General features: G+C 43.7%; 1 protein-coding gene across 2 annotated transcripts in view; it reads left to right on the top strand.

The window, feature by feature from the left end:
* Window positions 1-274: 274 nt before the first annotated feature.
* Window positions 275-21,928, top strand: part of znf438 (zinc finger protein 438) — a 45,585-nt gene continuing 23,931 nt past the window's right edge. The window contains exon 1 of one of the 2 annotated variants that reach the window (XM_054623069.1): window positions 275-351. The gene's annotated coding sequence lies outside the window, so the exon portion shown is untranslated. The remainder of the gene's footprint in view (window positions 352-21,928) is intronic. The other variant, XM_054623070.1, reaches the window with a different exon arrangement.

Genomic DNA, 21,928 nt, shown 5'->3' on the forward strand with positions numbered 1-21,928 from the left:
GTCCCCGGGATATTACGAGCTGTACCATTTCTGCCGACGCGGGGTTGCACGGGGACATAAGGACTGCCCAATGTCGCTAAGTCGCCGGTCTGAACCGTACATTGCTTACTGAAACACAATTCCAAATGTATTTTAATCAATTTAGTTATTTTGGCGCGTTTAAAATTAGAAATTGCCATGTATTAATAACTCGGTCACAGTGGTTCCACCCGTCGGATCAAGTTGACGGTTTGGCTCAAAAACATGGCTGTAGAGAAACAGTTATGAGGAACGACGGTTTTACCAGGTATTTACGACAAAATGAGCGAGTCGTAGCTTGAAGGCGCTTCCTCCACATAACTGGGGATCCAGGTGAGCCTTGTTTAAAGTTTATCCAGCGTTAAGCACCCAGTCCGCTGCTGGTAAGAGAGATAAAACGAAGCCGAACGGGGCTCGTTTGCAATGTTATCATGGTAGCATTGACATGCAGCAGCTAGCGCCTTTAGCTTAGGTCTGCATCTAGAGAATTAAAAAAAAACTGCTCTCACTCAAATGTGCACGTCGACTGTAGGGCTTGCATGTAGATGCACGTGCAACAACAAGCGATGACACAAATGTATGGCTGTGTGTGTGTGTGTGTGTGTGTGGGTGTGTGTGTGTGTGTGTGTAGCTAACGCAGAGCAGGCCTGAGGCTAACCCTGCAGCTGTGCTTGCATCGCAGAAATACGTCATCAGACCAGGGTTCCCCGCTGTAAGATGTGTACACAGACATCACAGACGTCTGAGAAGATGTGCAAACACACTTTGCACTGGCTGTTATTGTGCTGTGTGAACAACTTCACTTCTGTCCCTCACCTCTCCTCCTGCAGGACAGCAGCGCTGCATGTGCACCTGTACGCTATGTTTACACGTGTGCCTCAAGTTTGGTTTGTGCTATTTTTTAAAAGGCATTGTGCCAGATCACCTGTATATACCATAAACATAGCTACAATCAACATTAGGGTTAATTTGAACTATTTGGTTGCTGTGGATATCATGTCAAACACCTGTTGCCCACCTAGAGCAGGAATGCAAATCCTAATAAAAACAGAAAGCTAAACATAGTTATCTTATTGCAATTTTTTTTAATGAAATGTATGCATATGGGGGTCCAATGTTTGGGCAATTTAATGACATACTGTGATGTTGCCAGTGGATTATTTTTTTTTTGCATCGTTGTGATGAAATGCCTTGATCATCAGTTTTTAGAATATATATATATATATATATATATATATACTGTGATAGAAGATTTTATTCATATTGCCCACCACTAAAGGGCCCTCATCACCTTAAATACCATGCTTGGAGTCCTGTTCTCTGATTATTGATTATTATCTGATTATCACTTTTAAAGTATTGATATAATCTAGGGCACTGTATGTTTTTGGTTTTTTTGGGTGAAAATTATTGCAAAATATGTGTTACATGAGATCTGCATCATACGCTGCGCCCTGTAAAAGGGCAGCTGTAGGCCAAACATATAGGTGGTGCTTATGTTTATGCTTTTGACACAATTACTGTGTCATTAGTGATGCACCTGTCTGTTCTAGTGCAGATCCTGACCCTACTAAAATCACTCCTCATCAGCCAGAACTGACTTTACTTATAAACACTGTCGCTTAGTGTATTGCCTCTTAGTCACTGTAAATGTCAGATTGTAACATTGAACTTTAGAGACGCAAAGTACCACTGATGGAGTGATAGAGCACTCTGGCTGGAAACAGGCTGCGGTTTGTGATGCGTTGAGGGAAATTCCTTATGTTTCTGTATTTCCTCATATATTTTTGGCACTTCTCTGGCCAGGAGGTCAAAGGTCAGCTGATAGCTTCCCCTGAAATGTTGCTTTTGTAGTTTGTTGCTCCACATGAGCCACCCTGAGAACTCTGAGCATGATTTCATGTGGCTTTTTTTGAATTTGGAGTGCCAATCAAGTGTCAGTAAAAAAACAGGTTGTATGACAATTCAAGTTTCCACCCTGAGATGTTCCAATCGGATCCAACATTTAGATTAACACCTCTGCAAAGGTTAAAAATGAATAATACGATCTGCTGTGGTGAAATGAAAAATGGATTGTGGTAGAAGGAGAAAATTCCCCTCCAGTCCGCCCAATCTCTCTCAACGTGGTGTACAGTATGTTCCAGAGAGTGTTCTTGGTTTTCCTTTCCAGATACACAAGCCACATTTCTTTATGTTTTAGTGCAGGGAAAGTTGACTGAAAACCGTTTCAAACAGTGGTCTCCCTTTTACAGTTATGACTAATTCAGAACTGGGGGCTTCCAAGTACAGACAAAAAAAAAAGAAAATTCTGAGCTCTAGGGGTCTGGTGTCAGCCTGACGTAATTCGGTCAGACTCTGATAAAGGTCTGACTCATGGCGAGGCAACATTATTTAGACCTAGAGAGAAAATTGCTTTCACTGTCACACCTTTCTTTTTGTAGAAAAACTCTGCTGTCTCAGCAATTTTCTTTTGCTGATGATGGAAAGCAGGTCACAGCGCAACATATCGACAAATGCTCTTTTTCGCATTCGGTAAAACTTTCACACTCATAACAGAAACTCCCACGACACAGCAGACACCTACTCCACGCTGGCTCTTGATTATCGGAGTTAAAAAATACTTCACCACTTACTTTTTCTCTCCCCCACGCGCTCCAGTTTGATGCAGTTGTTGTCATCTGGGGGGAATCCTGCTCTCTGTGTGTCGTGATTGGTTGGCTCTCAAAAACACCTTCCTCCAAAATAGAATAGCTTAAAGGGCCAGTTCACTCGGTTTTATTTGCTTTACGTCACTGATATTTCTGCCTCCACACCAGTAAAATGGATGTGAATGGTAATTTGTTTGCAGTGCTCACAACATTACTTTTGTTTTTTCTTAGATTTAACAGCCGAATGTTCTTCCAGAAATAATCTCCAGGTGCACTACAAATTGAGAATGGGCTCGTGACCTCAGCATTGGTAAAATCCTTGCTATGGCCCTGGTCCTGCTCCTGGTTACTTTATGTAATCAACAGAGCATTCTGTCAACAGTTTTCACTGCTACTTTCTACCACAGAATTAGCCCCTAGGAAAACTAGAGCTACAAAAGAAATAAAAGCATCCAGCAACTTTCTTTGATGAATTTGCCTCTTTTCTTGGTCTTGCATCATAATAAATGATATATTTGTTTCTTATATAAAAGGTTTATATTTGTTGAGTTTCTCGTTACATCCCGACAGAAATCGTGTATCAAATACTCTTTGCCTACCTGCCTACATGCGCTCACTCTGCCCGTGCACTTATTGGTGTCACCGCAGTCTTCAACAAGCTGCTAACTTGACAGCTCTGAGTACTAACAATGGCCATTCTGGTTGTTTAGGTCCAGTTTGACAATCTTGTGGGGAGTTTTTGGAGGGACGGGCTGTCAGAGTTGTCGACTTGAGCTTTGTTTCAAATCGTATCCTATCTGCCGCGCAAAGGATTGTGGGTTTAGAATAGCCAGAAAAACACACTTAGCTTGCATGCTGCAAAATGCGACCGGATGTAGTAGGCATCTTGCTATTTTCAGCATACTGCATTTGACATACTATGTAAGGGGACATACTAAATCTTTTACTTGCATACTAAATAGTATGGTAGTATGGGTATTGGAACGCACTGTCTTTGTCATTCTCACAAGATTTAGCAACCTACGAAGCTAGTGCTGCTAACTGCTTTCATTGGAAAGGAGTTGCAGAAACCTCAGAGATGAATATTTCAAACCAAACATAAATTCATGGTTAGATACACCACTGGAGCTAAGTGGCAATATATGTTTTTTTTTTTTCTTAATCTAGGCGAACTGACCCTTTGATAAAATGCCCCACTCTGCCTTAAGTGGCTGCTTTGTGAGTGCAATTCACATTATGTGAGTGCAGGTCACTTCAGTTTAGCAGAGTAAACACAGAGTACAGTTCATGTAAGGTATTTTCCAGAGCGTGTGACCTCATCAGTTTCGAAGCTCATCATATACACAGAAATCAGCTTTCATTCTGGCTCCAGTTCCGCAAACTGTTTTTTTCAGAGCAGCTTACTGCTCACTTGGAAACAGGTTAGCCTACACATATTTTATTTTTTTGTTTAATTTCTTTTGCAAAAACAAACTCCCGTTCACACACACACACACACACACACACACACACACACACACACACATAAACAGAGCAGAGTTTGACTACAGCGGCCTCCTCTATCTCGCAGCTCACTGTGGGAAAACGTCTCACACTTTAAGCTCCGTCGCATGTGACTATTACGAGTGTAATAATTGCGCAGTGTGATATCGTTTATCCCCAGAATCTGAGTTTAAAGGGCTGGCACACGCATCCGGCGCCAAACGCATGCCCGTTGAGCGACGGGAGCGTTTGCTTTGGCCCGACCAGCAGCTCCGGCCGTGGTTTCACATGTGGCTGGACGAGGAGGTTGGAAGTCAGGCAGAGGAAACTTAGATGCTTGTCTAACATTTCCGTTCAATCATAACCGAGATGGTGTTACCATAACACACAGACTTTTTTTTTTTTTTTTTTTTTACTCTGGCGCCACTCATTCCAGGCTTTGAAGTAAAGTAATAGGCGATAACAAAAACAAAGAGCGTTCCCAAATCTCTCAAATTTTGCATGAGGGGTGTGAAAATAAGGCCGAACATTCTGCATAGGAGTGGCTGGCAGATTGGACACTGATTGAGTTTAAATTTTGCGCTGGGCTAGTCCTACTTTTTCCAATTATGTCATCTCCATATAATGGGTAATGGTAAAAACATGGTAATAACATGAATATGAGGACTAATTCAGTGAGTTATTCAATCCTCTGCCGTGAGTTTTGATAAGTTCTGCTACAAAATTAGAAAGTCCACCAGCTTACTTAAGTCTAATTGATTAAAACCCTTGAAGTGGTCTTTTTTCACATATATTTGAGCTGCACCTGAATTATAACAGCCGATATGAATCCCCGTCTGGTAAGTGCCGCCCGAAGATGTCATAAGCAGAGAGCTGAAGAACAAGGAAAGTGCATCTCCAGTCTGAATAATGAATGGAGACCATATTGTGTTATGGAAAAATGGGAGGATGTGGTTCAGTAATAGTCTGGTGAACATTTCGCTCTCCCTCTCTGTTAAATTGTTGGTCTTGCCAGACTCTTGCTTCCATGAAATGAAAATTACATGTGAAGCCTAATGACTTGACTTTTTACTGGATTTGGAGGCTGCAGGCGGCGGGAGGCATGTTATTATATTAGGCCGGTCCTTCCGAGCATTAGTGTAGGCCCTGGCTGTTGCTAACCGTTTTGTCTTTGGCATGCCTGGTTTGAAATTCGCCGTCGTGTAGTGACATCATGACTAGACCAGAGCATCGAGTCTGTACGTTCGTTGTTACCTGCTGCCAGTCGTTTCAGTATGTGATTACATCATAAGTTTCCACCAAATTAAAAGTTAAATCAGACATTCTTTTTAAATGTAGGATGGCTTTTCTAAATCTGGTTAGGGAAGTGATAGAGCAGCCCCTGCCGTGGTGCGCTTGAGCAAGACCCTTAGCCCCCAAACTGTCCCAGCAGCAGATAAGACCGTTGTTGCTCAGAACAGTTTAAAGGAACTCAAAAGTGTGGAGTCGGCTGTTCTTAACACCTTTTGTGCTAAAGTGAATTAAGGCTTTAAAAAGAAAAGGGAAGTAGTGTTCTACCACTATCATGAAAAAGCCCTGCTGTAAGAGTTATCGCAATCAAGGGTTTTTCATCATATCCTATTTTTGTGTAGGTTATTTTCCGTAGCGGTACTTTGGGATTGTAGTTTTTTGGCAGGGAATTTCTACAAAGCTCTATTTTTTTCCTCTGCAGGGACATTCACTATGTGTAATGTGTGTTCTAAAAATTCTCTTCCAGTTAAGTATCCGTATAAATAACTGAAAATGTTTTTACCTTTATTATTATTATTATTATTATTATTATTATTATTATTATTATTATTATTATTACTCAACTTTACTTATTGCTCTTTTTTTTTAAATAGAGCTTCAATTAATGGAACAATAAATAAGTGGATCGACAGCAAATTTAACGCCAGCAATTAAGACAATCAATGAATCCTTTTAGGAATAAACAACAAACATCAAACAATGTTTTAATGTTCATATTGGCATCTGACTAATGTTTTAAGACAGACTTGAAAAATTGTCTTAAAATGTGATTTTGACACAGGCAGCTCCTTCATCACCTCAAGATCTGCTGGATCTGCTTAAAAACCTTATTGTGTCCATTAAAGGTGATATTTATTGCGGCATATTAACACATTCTCAATGAATTTGGCACCAAAACATGTTGGGGCACAGTGAGCCTAGACTCTAGGAGCCTTTTGAAGTCATTTAGTTATTTTTTTGCGACACCTAGGTTTCGTAGTTTTAGGTGTAATCTACAATAGCATGCAAAATTAGCAAAAAATGGATCAAAGTCAGTATAAGAAATAAAACCAAATGTAGGCTCTGGATCCTGGTTAAACGTTCTGGCCTATACGCAGAGGTGAGCGTTTATTTGTGTCTACCATCCTAAGTTTTCTCAATTAGTTTCAGACATTAGGGAAAATCCGAGTGGTTTTGGGCCTACGTGTGTTTATTCTGTCTGAGACAGCCTTGCGGATTTGAAACCGGAGCCGACTCCACGCCGCTCCTCTGCAGTCCCTCCCACGACAGCGGTGGGCTCAGCACGTGCGTGACAGGCAGCAGAGAGTCGTTCATCCCCCCCTGTCATTTGGCTGCTTCCCAAATATACCTTGTAGCCTCTCATCTCTCGCCCCCCCCTTCCCTCCCCTTCTGCGTATCTGTCTTCCAAACACATTTGTGTGTCTCCCCCTCTCTCTCTCTCCATCCATCCCACAGCTATGATTTTGGCGTCAGGGTTGCACCCACTCCCTCCCTCCGGCCCGGGATCATGTTACCCTGCCATTACTCAGTCGTTCCCCCCGCGACGGTGCTCCATGTCAGGCGTAGCGGAGCCTGCCTGCCTCTCCGGAACCTCAGCTCAACCACAGACGCCCCTGGTCAGTGGAGCCGCTCCAGCTATGGCACCGACTCCCTGGAAAATGATGCACGGCAGCGGGGTTAGCTGCAGTTTTTAGAGCTGTATTTTCAATTTAAAGTGGGGTGAAGGAAACTCCCATACAGCAGGACAAACGGGTTAGAAATCTTCTTGTTGTCGTTTTACGCCCTTACACCCACGACCGAATGAGTCTTTACCGGCGGGGGCCGTCAGCTGCACAACAACAACAACAACAAGCCCATCCCGTTACGTGCACCATGCGTCACCAGTCGGCTGGTGATTTGTGGGCCCTCATCGTTTTATGGTTATGTAATGCCGGTTCCCCTTGACGAGTAAAACCTCTTGTTAAACCCCCCACGCTGCCCCATTCTCATAAAAGTGAGTGATGCAGGCTGTGGTGTTATCCCGTTGTGGTCTGCCTGTCGGCCTCCCTATACGGCACGTTTCACCGGACCGGATGGGGCTCCGTACAGGTGGCATGACACTGCAGATATTCCACTGACTTGGCTTTATTGCTTGATTAATGCACGCCGAGTGAAACTGCTAAATCTACGTGGGATCCTATAGGTCTAATTTACGAGAGTCTGTGAAGGCGTATACCCGCGTCTCTCCGCCCGTGCCCTTTCATAGAGTGTCAACTTTTATGGAGGCTACAGCATCCTCCTCCTATTAAGCCTGTCGTGCACTCTAGTGGAGCCATAACTCCACTCCCTGCTCCTCGCCAAGCTTTCGGCTCCTCGGTAATTTATTTAGGGTCCGACGTAGGTGTGTCCCGCTAGATGCACGGCTAACGCATCGCCGGCTGATCAGGTTAGGCTAATCCCCTCTAATTGAAAGGGATTGCTACGCTAAAGTGAAATTAGATTTTTATTTCATTGGAACTATTAGTAACATTTAGGCCAAGGGTAAGGCTATTTAAGGGTAAGGGAGGAAGACTGAGTCTACTAATATTAAGCTCACGTTCCCTGCCTTCTCCAGTATAAATCTGCAGTGTATTCTGGGTATAAAATGTGTAGCTGCCACCAAAATTTTTATATATGTATGTATGTATGGAAGTTCTGTTTCAGTTTTCACCATTCCAAGGATAGAAAATATATATATATATATATATATATATATATATATATATATATATATATATATATATATATATATATATGAAACTTCTACACTTCTAGTTAATTGTGGCCCATTTATTAGAGCACCTGAGCACTGAAACAAAAGCCTTGTGAATGCAGCGCGCTATCCAACACCAAGAAGTGTGGGTGTCAGAGGTCACCCAAAGTGTCACAGTTCCACAGCAGAGTCTCATTTAATACCGGTATACTGTGCAACACTACCAAACACCAGAACATTATGTTACCCCTAAGTTGTGCCAGCCCCCTGTCTTCCAATGTGCCTTCAATACTTCTTCTTTCTTTTTCAGTTCCACAGTTTTATACAGCAACATTTGTTTTTGTTTATGGCTGCACCCTGACATGGTTTAGTTTTATGGCACTCAGAGTCATGTATAGATCAATGTCTTACCTCCGGTGGTCCTGGCGGAACACAGTGCTTGAGTGGTAAATATATATTCCTAGCTTTCAGCTCGTTCTGCCGCCTTGTTTATGTGCCCAACCCTTCAAGCAGCCATGCTAACTGGCCTTGGATTGCCATTTTCACACAGCAAAGGTGACCTGGCGGTGCATTAAGGCAGGTCTGCAGCTACACTCCAGATCCAGTTGGACACGCTAAGCCCTCTACAGCTCACCAGAGACCTCTAAATTACTGCTTTTCACGAGCAGAAAAAAAGCACCTCGCATGTTTGAGGGGAGATCTTTTTTCTCTGTTTTCTGTCTCAGCTGCAACTACAGTACACACGGACAGAAATGGTTTGAACATCAGATATCTTTGCTCTTGTAGAGTAAAATCTCTGTCACGTATACTCAAGTTTACGAGCCACACCGGTATTACTTCATATTTAAGCCTACTCAGGAAAAGTATTCGCACACTCTCCGAAAAGGTACGAAGCTGAAGATACTTGAGAGGTTTAAGGTTAATACTAAACTGCTGTAATCCATTATTTGGTTGGTTTGAGAGCAGAGATAGCAATGGTTCAGCATGTACCTGTCAGTACTAAATGATTGCTTATTTCCTGCCAGAGTAGGGGGGGGGGGGGTGAGGTGGAGTAATAGCAAGCAGCTGCCTGGACCTTACCTTTCCTTTCTGTCAGCCTGCTGTTCTCTCACGCTAGCCCGCACGCCAAAACACCTACTTGTGCTCAAGCTCTGCAGGTTCCCCGTTCTAGAAACCAACCGCCGTAGGTGTTGGTCTGCAAAAAGCTCGATCCACCTTGATGAGCGACAACTTCCTGCGAGGCCTTGTTGGAGTAAGCAGTACGAACAAAATGAAACGCGCCATTGTTCATCAGGTCGAGGTCACCTAATACCCAGTGCTTATGAGGATCCTTTCATTGTATTCTGGAGCTTTGCGATTAGCTAAACGCCCGATCGATCGGCCAGGTTGAGGCAGCCGGATACAGGGAGCCATATTTATCACGCAGGAGCATGCAGGATGCTGCCCCTCTTTTCATTGGTAAAACGATAAAACGTAAATCTGTGAAATGTGTCCGTGTGATATAAGTCTACAGTGGGAGGGTAGGGGGGCCTGATCCCGGTCCTCAGGCGGTAGAAATAAGAGAGCCGGAGCTCCATGGGGTTTGCTGACATTTGAGGAAAAATGAAGGAAAAAAAAAAAAAAAAAAAAAAGCCCACCTTCAGCAAAGTAAGACTTGCAAATCAGTGTCACAAGTGCAGGATTGTTGCTCTATAATGGGAGCGAGGATGTGAGGGCTTCCGAGGAGCCCCCCCTCAGCAACGCGGAGGGACCGTGGATAGGGCAAGGCTTCTCCCCGTGAATCACGGCTAATTAACGAAGTAATTAAGATCACAATCTCTGCTCGGAGGAGGACTCTAAATTGTCTATACATTCAAATAGGGCATCAAACGGAAATCCCTTCCATTCATGAAAGGGGGGTAAATTAAAGCGTTCAGACCTTCTCCTCCCTATTCTCCCCAACGCGTGTCACATAAGGGACATCTGTTGAAAAAGAGCAAGCCACTGTTACGGAGAGTTAAAGCCCTCGCTGCTCCATCAGAAGCACTGTTCATAATGCATTCGCTATACATATTTCAGCCTGAGAGAATTCATTTCAATAAATAATGTCACTCCAAGGACACGCTTCGATCTTTTCCACGGCGGCCGCGCTGACTGTAAGCCACACCGTATTGTTATCTCCTTCCTCTTGTGGCAAACGATAGATTAACAAACAGTTTATAAACAGGGTGTCGAGCATGTCCCCCGTTTTATCATCAACGCACACTGCCAGAATAACCTCCCTGATGGATGTATTTTCCAGTTTTTTTCTGCTGCGGGGATATCTATGGGTATGGCCATAATGTTGCGGCTTACTGGGAATTTCATATAGTGGGCGCATGGTGGATGCGATTTATGGCCTGGATTTAGTCCAGCGGGTAGCTTTTCTTTTCTGGAAGGCAATATTTAGGTGGTGCTGTCTTTACTGTACTGGCTTTTTTTTACATTACATTACATTACAGTCATTTAGCAGACGCTTTTATCCAAAGCGACTTACAGTCAGTAGTATATTACATATCATTCACACACTGATGACAGGCTACCATGCAAGGTGCCACCATCAGACTCTAACTAACATTCATGCAACATCCAGTCCTTCGGGAGCAACTTGGGGTTAAGTGTCTTGCCCAAGGACACATTGACTGCTGAAGCCGGGTATCGAACCACCGACCTTCTGATTGGAGAACTACCTTGCTCTCCACTACGCCACAGCCGCCCCTTTTCCCCTTAGCTGCTCCTTGAGCAGATTGCTTCGTTGGACTTTGGGGAAGTGCTGCAATGCTCTCTCATGTCATGTTTACAGTCAGTGTTTGATTTCCACAAAGATACAGTACTAAAGCCACTTTTTTAAAGCCACTTTAAAAAAGGGACAATCAACTGTTTGTTGATCAGTGAGTCAATCCATTACTCTGGAGCAGTGTTGCTGCTGTTGACGACCATTGGATCGATTTACCTTGACATTCATGGAACCAAGAGGATGAATCCTAATGAACCCCTGACCTTTCCTTTAATGCCACCAGCAGGTTAAAGGTTTCAGTCATTGAGTGAAAACATGTTCACCATTCACAAAATCAGATATTCATGGTTCCTGAGGATGAACCCAAAAACATAATCCTAATATCTCGACAACTATTGGATGGATTGCCGTAATATGTTGTACGTATACTGATGATCCCATAAGGATTAATTGTTTGCAAACACAACACTCCTCCCCGGCCCAATGAGTTTGTCCGTTTTGTTGCTCACCTTTTATATGTTATTTTTTCCGTCTGCAATTTTCGTAGCTTTCTCTTGGATTTCTCGAGGTTCACACCAATATGCCTAATATAAGAATTCACAAATTATTTCTTTTCACTTTAGACTAGGCATGTTTTAGGGAAACCATGCACAGGACACCATACTAGGCCTTTAAACACTGCAGTGCTTTTTTTTCCGCATGTGCAATATATTTTTACAAGCAGTTTCTTCTTAATGAACACAAAGTGTTGATATTTCACAGATCCGACCCTTCCGTTCTTGCCTTTCTCGAATGAAAGCTCTAGGCATATGTATATGATGGCCTTTAATTTGGGAAAAAAACAAGCAATCTGACAATGTTTTTTTTTTTTATATAGTAACCTGGGTGCTGTAAATATGTGTTTACATGCATCATGTCAGTTATCAGAAGTCTGGCCAACCCCTTATATGTAACCATGGAGTGCAGAAATGGGCCTCTTACAGTGGGACTCTGCTCAGGGTACAAAGCAAACCCCTGTTTCCTGAGCTGTCTTTTGCAATTTGTGCTGAGCTCAGTGCAGCGCCGGAACATTTCCACTTATGTTTCACCTCGGTCCATACGCTCTGTCGGAAGACACACCAGGTCGAGACAGTGATGGGGAAATTCAAGCGGAGTCTATGTTGAGTTAAGAGGCCACTACCTTCTTTTTTCAGTGCTTTTCTTGTATCACATTTGAGCCCTGGGTCTTCACACATCACCTTTCTGAGTGATGATGTAGGTTGAGATCAGGCTCACAAAGCCAAAAATTGTTACACTCAAGGGAAGTGAAACTGTTTCTTTTCAGGTTCTTAAAAAAAAAGTCTTGCTAAATCAAGCATTTGCAAAAAATGTAGTGTACCTATGAATTCCAACAGACTGCCTTTCAGGTTGCAGCCGAAATTCGTCACATAACCCAAATCACTTCCTCTTCTCTTTCCTCTCAGTCAGGAAGGGGTTACTCTCCACGTTTCCTGTCCAATTCCCAGAGCTCCGGCTACGTTGTGATTACTTTCTTGATGTTAAACATTCCCAGGCTCCTATAACCTTCTAGCTTGCCTCCGCCGTCCAAGAGCCGTCCCAGGTGAACGAGTGGGCGAACCTCCTGTTTTTAAGGATAAAATCGCTTCAGTTTTTTTTTTTTTCTTCTTTTTTTTTTCTCACACGGGGTGGGAGATACGGGGACTGGAGGGGCAGGGGGACGTGGGATGGGAATGCATTTTTTCTTTGCATTCCGTTCGGTTGGTGTAAGGCTGTGGGAAAGCATGTTTTCCCAACTATGGTTCATTGAAACAGTTTTTCCCGTGAAGTAAGGTCGTGTTCGAGCTGAAGGTTTGATTGTGAATAAGCAAGGCCCAGCATGTAGACCCATTTAAAGTGTGAGGGAATAAATAAATAGGAGTCAGACAACTTTATGGACATGCTTCTCTCTCTGGATGTCGAGGTTAACACGTGCTTCCCTTTCAGACGTCACCCCTTTTAGTAATATTTTCTTCCACAACTCCTTCCCACTCACTTCCTTCCCCCTGAGACAACTGATCGACGGCTGAGTTATGTTATCTCGCCCTGAGTCAGCGGGGCCTTCGCATCAGTCATGAAACAAACGGGATCCAGATTGATCGAACACGCCTGCGTGGAGGCTGCGGTGTGGATGTGACCCAGGAGCAGAGCTGGGCCAAGCCGGACTATATTTAGCCCCGGCGTTGCTCAGGCTAATTGCCCTCCCAGGCCTAATCATTTCCAGGCTCTGCAGCTCACAAACGACTGGAGGGGAGGCCAAACACCCACTAACCTCATGTTAAAGAGACGCAGGCATCAATGGGGCTGTCAGAGCTCTCCGCAGACAAGACAAATTAGCACAATATCCTTTCTCCTCGTATGCTATTAGATGTTCTGTAAGAATATCGGATCGGCGAGCTCAGTGTTGCTGTCTGGCGTAGTGTATAGAATATGTTTTCCTGTTACTGTATCAGTAATTTGAAGAGTCTTGGCAGCATCCTCCACAGGCGACACTGGGAGGCTGTCTTCAGGTTATCCCTGCTTTTCAGGCCTGCATCTGAATGATAAATCCCTCGGCTGCTGCCTCCTACAGCTAGCTTAGCTCCTCCATGTGGGCCTTGTCCGGGCTGAAAAGAGAAATGCACCAGTGCCTTTAGAAACTTGCATTAGCTGTGGAGTTTACTTTTTACTATTTTGTTCTCGCCACCGACCCAGCCCCCATTTTTCCACAAGTTCCTGTTCGTGTTGAGTTGCCCCGTTTCCTGTGTGGTTCCTGTCCCCGAGACTTTCCCAGGTTATACAGCGGGCACATGAAGGCCCGGGGTCAGGGGGGTGAGGGCTTTGTGGTGAGGGGATGGTAGGGTGAACAGGTCGCCTCTCTGCCTGGAAATCAGTCCGAAACTTCCTTCCTGGTTTGGTTCCCAAAGGCATGCTGGGAAACTGTTTTCATTCCCAAACGGTAGTGAGACCAGGTGGACTACAAAATTGTGAAAATGATAATGTTAATGAATTGTCCATTACTGGAAGGGAGCACATCTGACAAAAAAGAAAAGCCATCAGATTGGACTTTCCCTGGATGACAATGCCCCCAACCATTAGAATTTGGTAGAGGAGTCTCTGCTGCTGCTGTCTCCACCTGTGTGATCTGTCCTTAAAGCCAGACAGTGTGTTGCCATCTATATCATTTAGCACTTAAGTCCCTCACATTTGGATACAGCGTGGAACTTGTCACAGAGATGTAGTGGTGATGATTGTCTGGCTAGGATTATCTGGATGCATGTGATTGTTTGGTTCTTTAGGCTACTTTGACAGCAAACACAAACCACATACTGACTAATATACATAAAGGCAATTCACAAAGAATAACAACAGTGCTATTTGTTTGTCTAATTGTAAAGTCAATTGATTTGTTAGTTCTCAAATTTTTTAAATTAGTGCTTTGTTTTAAGTAAGAGCTAGAATTGTCACCAGCCTTGGTGGTATGAGGACAGCTCGCTATCATTTTCAAGCCGTTGTGTCGTTGAATAGTCCCTAATTAGGTTCAGCGTAGAAGAGCTATCGTGAAGGTTGAAATCCTTAAAACATTTGCCCCCATACCTTGCAGGCCGTAGGCTGCTCAGACAAAAAGGTGAGCTGAGAGCCAGAGGCAGAAGGAGAGGGAGAGAAAGAACAAGTGAACTGTGTTTGTCAGCTTTTTAAACCCCTGAAATTGATTCTTCTTCTGCGCTCTTTATTCTAATGACACGCTAATCCCCCTCTCCCCTCTCCCTCTGTTATAAATAGAGCCTCTTATTTTCCCAGCTCCGCCGTGCACTGCTTTTGAAAATTAGCACTCGTGATGAGTCTGCGCTCTCAGCAATCAATTTGCCACGCTAAGTCCCTCCAAAAAGGTTACCTGTGGCAACTGAGCCCCGGTCACGTAGCTTTGAATTTCGCCCTCTCCTGCCAATTATCATTCAGTTAGTTGAATAAATGGCCCTGTCTGGAGAATCAGCTGAATGAAATGTCAAAATATTGATGTTGAATACTTCGGTTGTTTCAGGGTGTTTTCATGGGGAGAGGAGGCTGATTGGTGCAGGTGGTGCACAGGGATAAAGGAGGCGTGTCAGCCCCCGGGGCTACTTTTAACGATATTAGTAGAGATCTGCTTATTTATGAGGACCTAAGTTATTAATGCTCAGCACCGGCTATCCGTCACAACAACTAGGCTGGCTCATTGTAGCCCGCAACAGTCACAGAGCGGAGTAGTGCTGCTACCAGAGTATGTGATAATCACACTCTTTGTTCATTCACTACTGTAATATTCATTCGGATCATAACGCAGGATTATTACGCCGGCGATTAGCCTGCCAGTTCTCCTTTTTGACCAAGTGCCTGCTGTTTTTGGGTGTAGCAGTTCCCTCTGATTTCACCTCCCACTTGCCTCATCTTCTGAAATGTTCAGTATGCTTGAAACGATCAAGTTTGTAAAATGCGTCTAAAGGCAAACGTTTTTTTGTAGCTGTTCAAAATGTCCGAAGTTCAATCTGCTGCACAAAAGACTGCCGTCAAACGGAATGTATCAAGCTGCCTCCCAAATCTCTCTCCAGGAGCTCTTGGGATTGTCTTTGTAGTCTCGCATCAATGAATTATAGAAAAGTGAGATAAAGGTGATAGTATACTCCAACTGAAATGCTTGTCAGATGGCACCCTCCACCTTTACGGAGTCAAAATGAGGTGGGAAACTAACAATCAGACTCACATTTTACACTTGACGGGACGGCTGTTACCCCTCACGTGGTCAAAGAAACGTCCTATGAACCAGCTCTTTTGGAGTACACCTGTATGCCGTCTCTTCTTGAAGAAGACATTGACGGTGTTGCACTCGGTTGTGCAGAGAGCAACTGACCCCAATGCAATGCCATCAGGCAACAGCGCTGTTTTGGCCAATCAAGTTTGTTTCTTAATTATTATTTTTTTATAGTTGGACTGTCCCAACTGTGTGAGACCTCACATGTTATTACCAGCAAGGACTTGCAATGACATACCTATGAAATATTGCCATGAACTCTCTCTTTAAAGATTGTACATGCTGGATGTTTCCTGAATTTCTGAAATATGCCATATTAAATCCAGGAAAAACATCAAATATGAATATCTGGGCCTCTTGTTATGAAGAGCGAGATCCCTTTTGCAGAAATACAAGAATGCACTCACAACACGTTCTGCACATTAATCAAATTACATTATGTATTTCAGCTATTTTTATACATTTTGTAGTCGCAGCCCAACTGGAGGCTGTTTACCCCTTCAGCACGTTCTGAGAAGACAAACAACATTAAGAATCCAGAAGGAAATCACAGTTTTAGGTCATGGTAGTGGTTCAACCCTGTGTTGAAAAGTCATGAGAAAGTCGGGGAATTTATAACATCAAAGCTGCAGTAGGTGAAAGAGATTGAGAAGATATAAATGTTTTTTTTTAGATCCCACCTTATTTAATTTGCGGGTAATTATTTGCTCATATGGCTTTGGTCATGACATTCGACAGAAGTTCCCTCTTTTGATGACTGCGAAGCCCCGGTGATAATGACTTCATTTTGTACCACAAAATACATCCATGGAATTGGAGCGAACACACACACACACACACACACATACACACACACACACACACACACACACACACACACACACACACACACACACACACACACACACACACACACACACAGCTTTATGTTGTGTTTGTGCTACTGTTGGTGGCTGGGCAGGTCTGCGGTGTGTCTGGCAGGCTGCTGGGTCTCTGGGTTGCTCTGATAGCGCTTGTTCCTTTGAGGGCCCCAACATGCTGTGGATAACGACACCAGCCTCGTCCAGGGTCTGATCTCAGGCCAGAAACACCGTCCAACGTCTCGGCTGCCAGGACCTGGGCAGAATAAAGATACACCGGCGGTTGATTGGTTGAGCACATCATCAGACATGTAACACAGGTTTGATGGCTGATAGCAGCGGCCCTCCCTGCTCCAGCTCTTCGCTGGCACACAGCGATCCCTCGATGAGCTCCTCTGAGGACGAGCCCACCCCTCTTGTCTCCCTCGTCTTCCCTTGATCTGCCTCAACCGGCTCCCCCCCCGTCAGTTCCCCTCTGTTCTTTCTGTGCTTCTCTCCCCCCCCCCAACTCAAAAACGTCTTTCTTCTTCGCCTTCTCCCCTCCCAGTTCCTCGTCAGATCCACAGGGCCAGATTTTTATCGCTTTTCTGCAAGTCCTGCGAGGGGAACCTTGAGGGTCTCAGTGGGATCAATTTAAAAGGGAAGCGCTTGTCTCTCCTCCTCTCCTTGGCCCTCTCGGCTGATTGGGTCCGCTCGCCAGGAACTTGCAGGCTTTTGATCTCAACCGCCCCCACCCACCCTCTGCGTGAAGTTTCTGTCGGAGCTTGGCTCTAAAAAAAAAAAAAAAAAGAAAAGAAAAAAAAAAAGAAGAAGAAAAATCCTGTTCCACTTTCTGAGAAATGTGGGCCCCATCCCCTTTCTCTGCACCTGCGAGAGAGCGAGTGAAAGTTTTGTAAACCCACTGGGTGGTACTAACAACCTATGGCGTGATTGACTTCTCTTTGAAGATGTGAGAGCGATCCGTCTCTTCAGGTGGAGGTACGCTGAAGAGGACTCGTGGTCCTCGGGCAGCTCACTTGAACAACCCGGTGAGAAGTTGCTGGGAGGTGCGATGCATAATTCACACAGAGTGGGGAACTGCTCTGTGTTACAAAGAGTAGAAAGGTACGAGGTGGTGCCTGGGAGCGCTCCCATGCTGAGCCTTAGTTGAAGTCGCGCCCTCTTTTGTACGACATGAAGGAACAGTGACCCCGCAGCAAGAGGGACTACATTAGACTACAATAACCAACCAGGGAGTGCTCTATTGAGGCTTTTATGTTTCTGTTGGAAACCTAGAGCGCTGTTAAAGGGTAACACAGGTTTATTACATTACTTATTATAGACTTATTTTACTATTTTTGGCTGTCATTCCAATCGGTAATGGCATTGTACTTCGCAAAGTAATTGCCGATATCCGCTGAAAATGATGTCACAGCAGTTTCACGCGGCGTTGCTACGACGTTCAGCCGAGAATTCAACCCGCACTGATGGTGGAGATACACCAAATCCGGCCAACAAATGGAAAGAAGTGAAGAAACCCAAAACGGTCCGGTTTGCTCAAACAGATGGCTTTGGTTTTGGTTTTGGCTCGACTGTTTTTCAACATGGCGGGTGACAAAATGTCCCATTTTAAAGCTAACAGCACACTAAAATATGTTTCTAATTTTTGATAAGCACTGCCTTGTTTGATTGTTTGGTCTGAGTTTCGTGAATCTGCCTCCTTGCCATGGATGGACTTAATTTGCATAAATTAGGGACAAGGAGGTATTATTATCTGTGAACTCATATCTTGTATTCATGGATTCCTGTATTGCCTTTGTACAAGCCCTGTAAAGAGACAAGTCAAGTATTAAATGTATTATAAAGAAACAGAGGTTGAATATCCTGTAAACATTTTGATTTGGCTGAAAAATATTTTCTCAGAGATTCTTTTTTTTAGACTACCTGTTTCTAAAGCATCTAAAAGTGAATTGGCCTTCTTTGTATAACCCCGAGACATGTAAATAGTATTTTATCAGTGAACTATTTGCGACCACTTGCCACTAACACGTCGGTTGTAATTACGTCATACACGCCTCACACTGGTAGCAACGTCTGCAGCAAGTGAAATTTACTCAGTGTATGATTATGTGACTCCTTTATGCAATAGAAAAGTTTTCTGAGGAATGGGCAGTAGAAACACAGGAGCCAGGCCCCTCCTCCTCTGTCTCCTCTGTCTCCAGCAAGGTCACTGCAGGTCAAACGGGAGTTTTTCTTGTCCTACCTCACTGACCTCTCGTCTCCTGGGAAAACTCCAGTCACGACTCAGGATTAAAATTCTTGGTGATTTTAGCCAAACCTGGCCACAGGGTTTTTTTGCGCTTTTGTTTTTTCAGGCGGCGTCAAAAAGAACATCACCTTATCTCTGGCCAGCTGGAAGGAATAAGCAACCTTTTTCTCCGCTGCAGAGGCCGCTCAGAGAGGAACCTGAAAGTTTGAGGTGGTTCGCTTACGAGCGCCTCTCTCGCCGTTAAGCAAAGCACCCCTCATTTTCAAGGCTCCTGGGTCCCTCGGTGATGACATCACCGGTGTAGTTGTGCACTAATTGAGGTTTAATGCTAGAGTAGAGAGAGCAGGGCTGTAATTTTCCCGCCCCGGCCTGGAATAGAGACGACTGCTTTTCATGTGGTCCGGGTCTAATTTAGGTTGCAGTGCTGCAGCTGTGGGACACCTCGCACTTTTCTGCTTCTCATTCTGCCTAGAGATACACAAAAATATATATTTATGAGAAAAGCAGCTTGTTTTTAAAGTGATGTAAAGGATAGGCCCAGACTTAGACATACAGTAGTAGTGATAGTCAATAAACTGTTGCTAAGACATTAGACGACTTTTCGTCCAACAGAACACCGACATGGAAATTGGTCTTTAAAAAGTAAAAAAATTTCCGTTGCCTTTCGCAAAACCACCGACACACTTAAGTGAGCCAAGAAATGAATCCATCCCCACCACCTCTGCCTAAAAACTGCACTAACTCTGAATGCAAAGCAGCACAAATAGGCCTAACGTAGGTGGAGGAGGGGGAGCGTGAGGAAGAAGTGGCTGTAACATGGAGAGTGGCATTCTGTGTGTCATTACGATGGCATGTCCACAGAGCCTGGGCGTAATGACATCCATCCTCCCATCCAGGCAAACAAACAAACACATGCATTCGACCCAGAGCTCGAGCTGCTCTTTATCCCTGCCGCCATATCAGGGCCCGTTTGAAGTGGAAAGCTTTAATCACAAGTGTAATCATTGACATTGCTGGCTGGTTACTGGACTGAGAGAGGGGAGGGTCCGGAAGGGGGCCCGGGGACACCATCGACGACTGCTGGGACATCGGATGGCAGCAGGGGACCAGACGAGCTTAAAACTTATGACCTCTGTCATACTTTTTTTTTTCCTTTATACTTCTTTCACTTTGACAACACAATGCTGAAATCATTAAAGATACCGCAAACATTTAATAGATCTAAAAGAAATCGGGTCGTTGTTTAAAAATCCCCCCTTTGATGGATCTGCAGCCTGTAACTATAAACGTGTGCGTTTGCAGTGGTGCAGTGTAACTAAGTACATATACTAAAGTTCTGTACTTTAGTACAATCTCTAGGTGTTTGTGCTTTACTCTAGTATTTACATTTTATGCTACTTAATACTTCTATTCCACTACATTTCGGATAGGAATATGGTACTTTTTTCCTTCATGACATTTTTCTGACAACTGAAGTTACTACGCAAATTCCGATTATTAATACAAAATGTAACTAAAACTTAACTTATAATTGAAGATAACCAGCAGTATATTAAGTAATTCAAATTAGCTCCACCTTTTAACAGCTGCATCATTAAGTGATAAACACATTAATGCATCACGGTGAGTGAAAAAGACATCTGATGCTGAATAATTGTAATCCATTGATGTATATTATTCTTAAATTGGCCATTCTGTACATTGAATACTTTTGGTACTTTTAAGTGTATTTTGATGCTAATACTTTGTACTTTTACATGAGGACTTTTTATTTGTAACAGAGTATTCATACACTGTGGTACTTTTGAAACATCAGAGTACTTCTTCCACTGCTGCAAGTTTGTTAGTGTGCAACCCCGTTCCAAGAGATACCTCCAATTGATGCAGAAATATGTCCTAACATATGCTAACAGATTACACCACCAGAATAACCAAGGTATGTTTCATCATTTAAACCACAGAATTGTCCAATGTGTGAACTCTTGGAGCCAATCCCAACATCGCTCACTGAGAAATGTGATGAAACCATCGCTCGAACAGAAGCTGTTTGGCAGCAGGTGGCTGTGATCAGCCCTCGTACGGAGGTGTTTGTGAGTGAACACGAAAATAAGCCGTAGATGTCATTGCACATTGTGCATCAGTGGCTTTGTAATGTACAGTGGCCTCGGGGTGTGATTTGGAAATGAAAGAGCGTTTTGTGATTAACTCTCAGCGCACACACACACAAACACACACACACACACACACACACACACACACACACACACACACACACACACACACACACACACACACACACACACACCACACACACACACACACACACAGATCCCATTGTACCAGTCGGGTCTAGCTGGCCTCTGCTTCGGCCAAAGCCTGTTAACTCCAATTCAGAGCATAGAGGCTGGTAATGAGCACTGTCAGAGTTGACATAACAACCTCCCGCTCTGGGGCTGAACAGTAGAGAGAGAGAGAGAGAGAGAGAGTTCTGTCTTTGCTGGGTTGATCTTAGGGCTGAGATATGGGCAAAATATGATATCCCGATATTTTTTGGCTGAAGATATACGATATATATCTCAATATTTTCGATAGAGTGGGTTAGATGTTTTTTTTAAGTCAAAAGCCCATGTGAGAGTTGCAAGCACTTTTAATAAAACACAGATCAGATGAGCAACATATATCAACATGTGATTTTGTATAGTCATTTTCACCAGAATGGAACATGGAACTCTGGCTGGCACATGTGCCAAGTGCAAAAAAGGTACATTGAATGAACACAGAACACATGAAGAGAACAGTTTTTATGCTTCTTAACAAAATAAATAAAATCTTTAAATCTCTTTGACAAATTAAGTGGTGCCAACATCTAACATTGTGTGAAATAACAAATATATTAAATAGATTAAATGAAAAGGGTTAAGATTTTTCTTCTCCTACAGCTGTGCAAAGAACAAGAATGTAAACAGAACAAAATTACCAACAGAACAGGCCAAAAAAACTTTTCTCATTTGCAGTGCTCCTATATTTTACAGGTTTTGTGCAAGGAAAACTAGTCTATCAACCGCCTCAGGCTTCAGGGATGCCCTGTGAGT

Source organism: Anoplopoma fimbria, chromosome 21 (genome assembly GCF_027596085.1).
Source record: "Anoplopoma fimbria isolate UVic2021 breed Golden Eagle Sablefish chromosome 21, Afim_UVic_2022, whole genome shotgun sequence".
NCBI lineage: Eukaryota > Metazoa > Chordata > Actinopteri > Perciformes > Anoplopomatidae > Anoplopoma > Anoplopoma fimbria.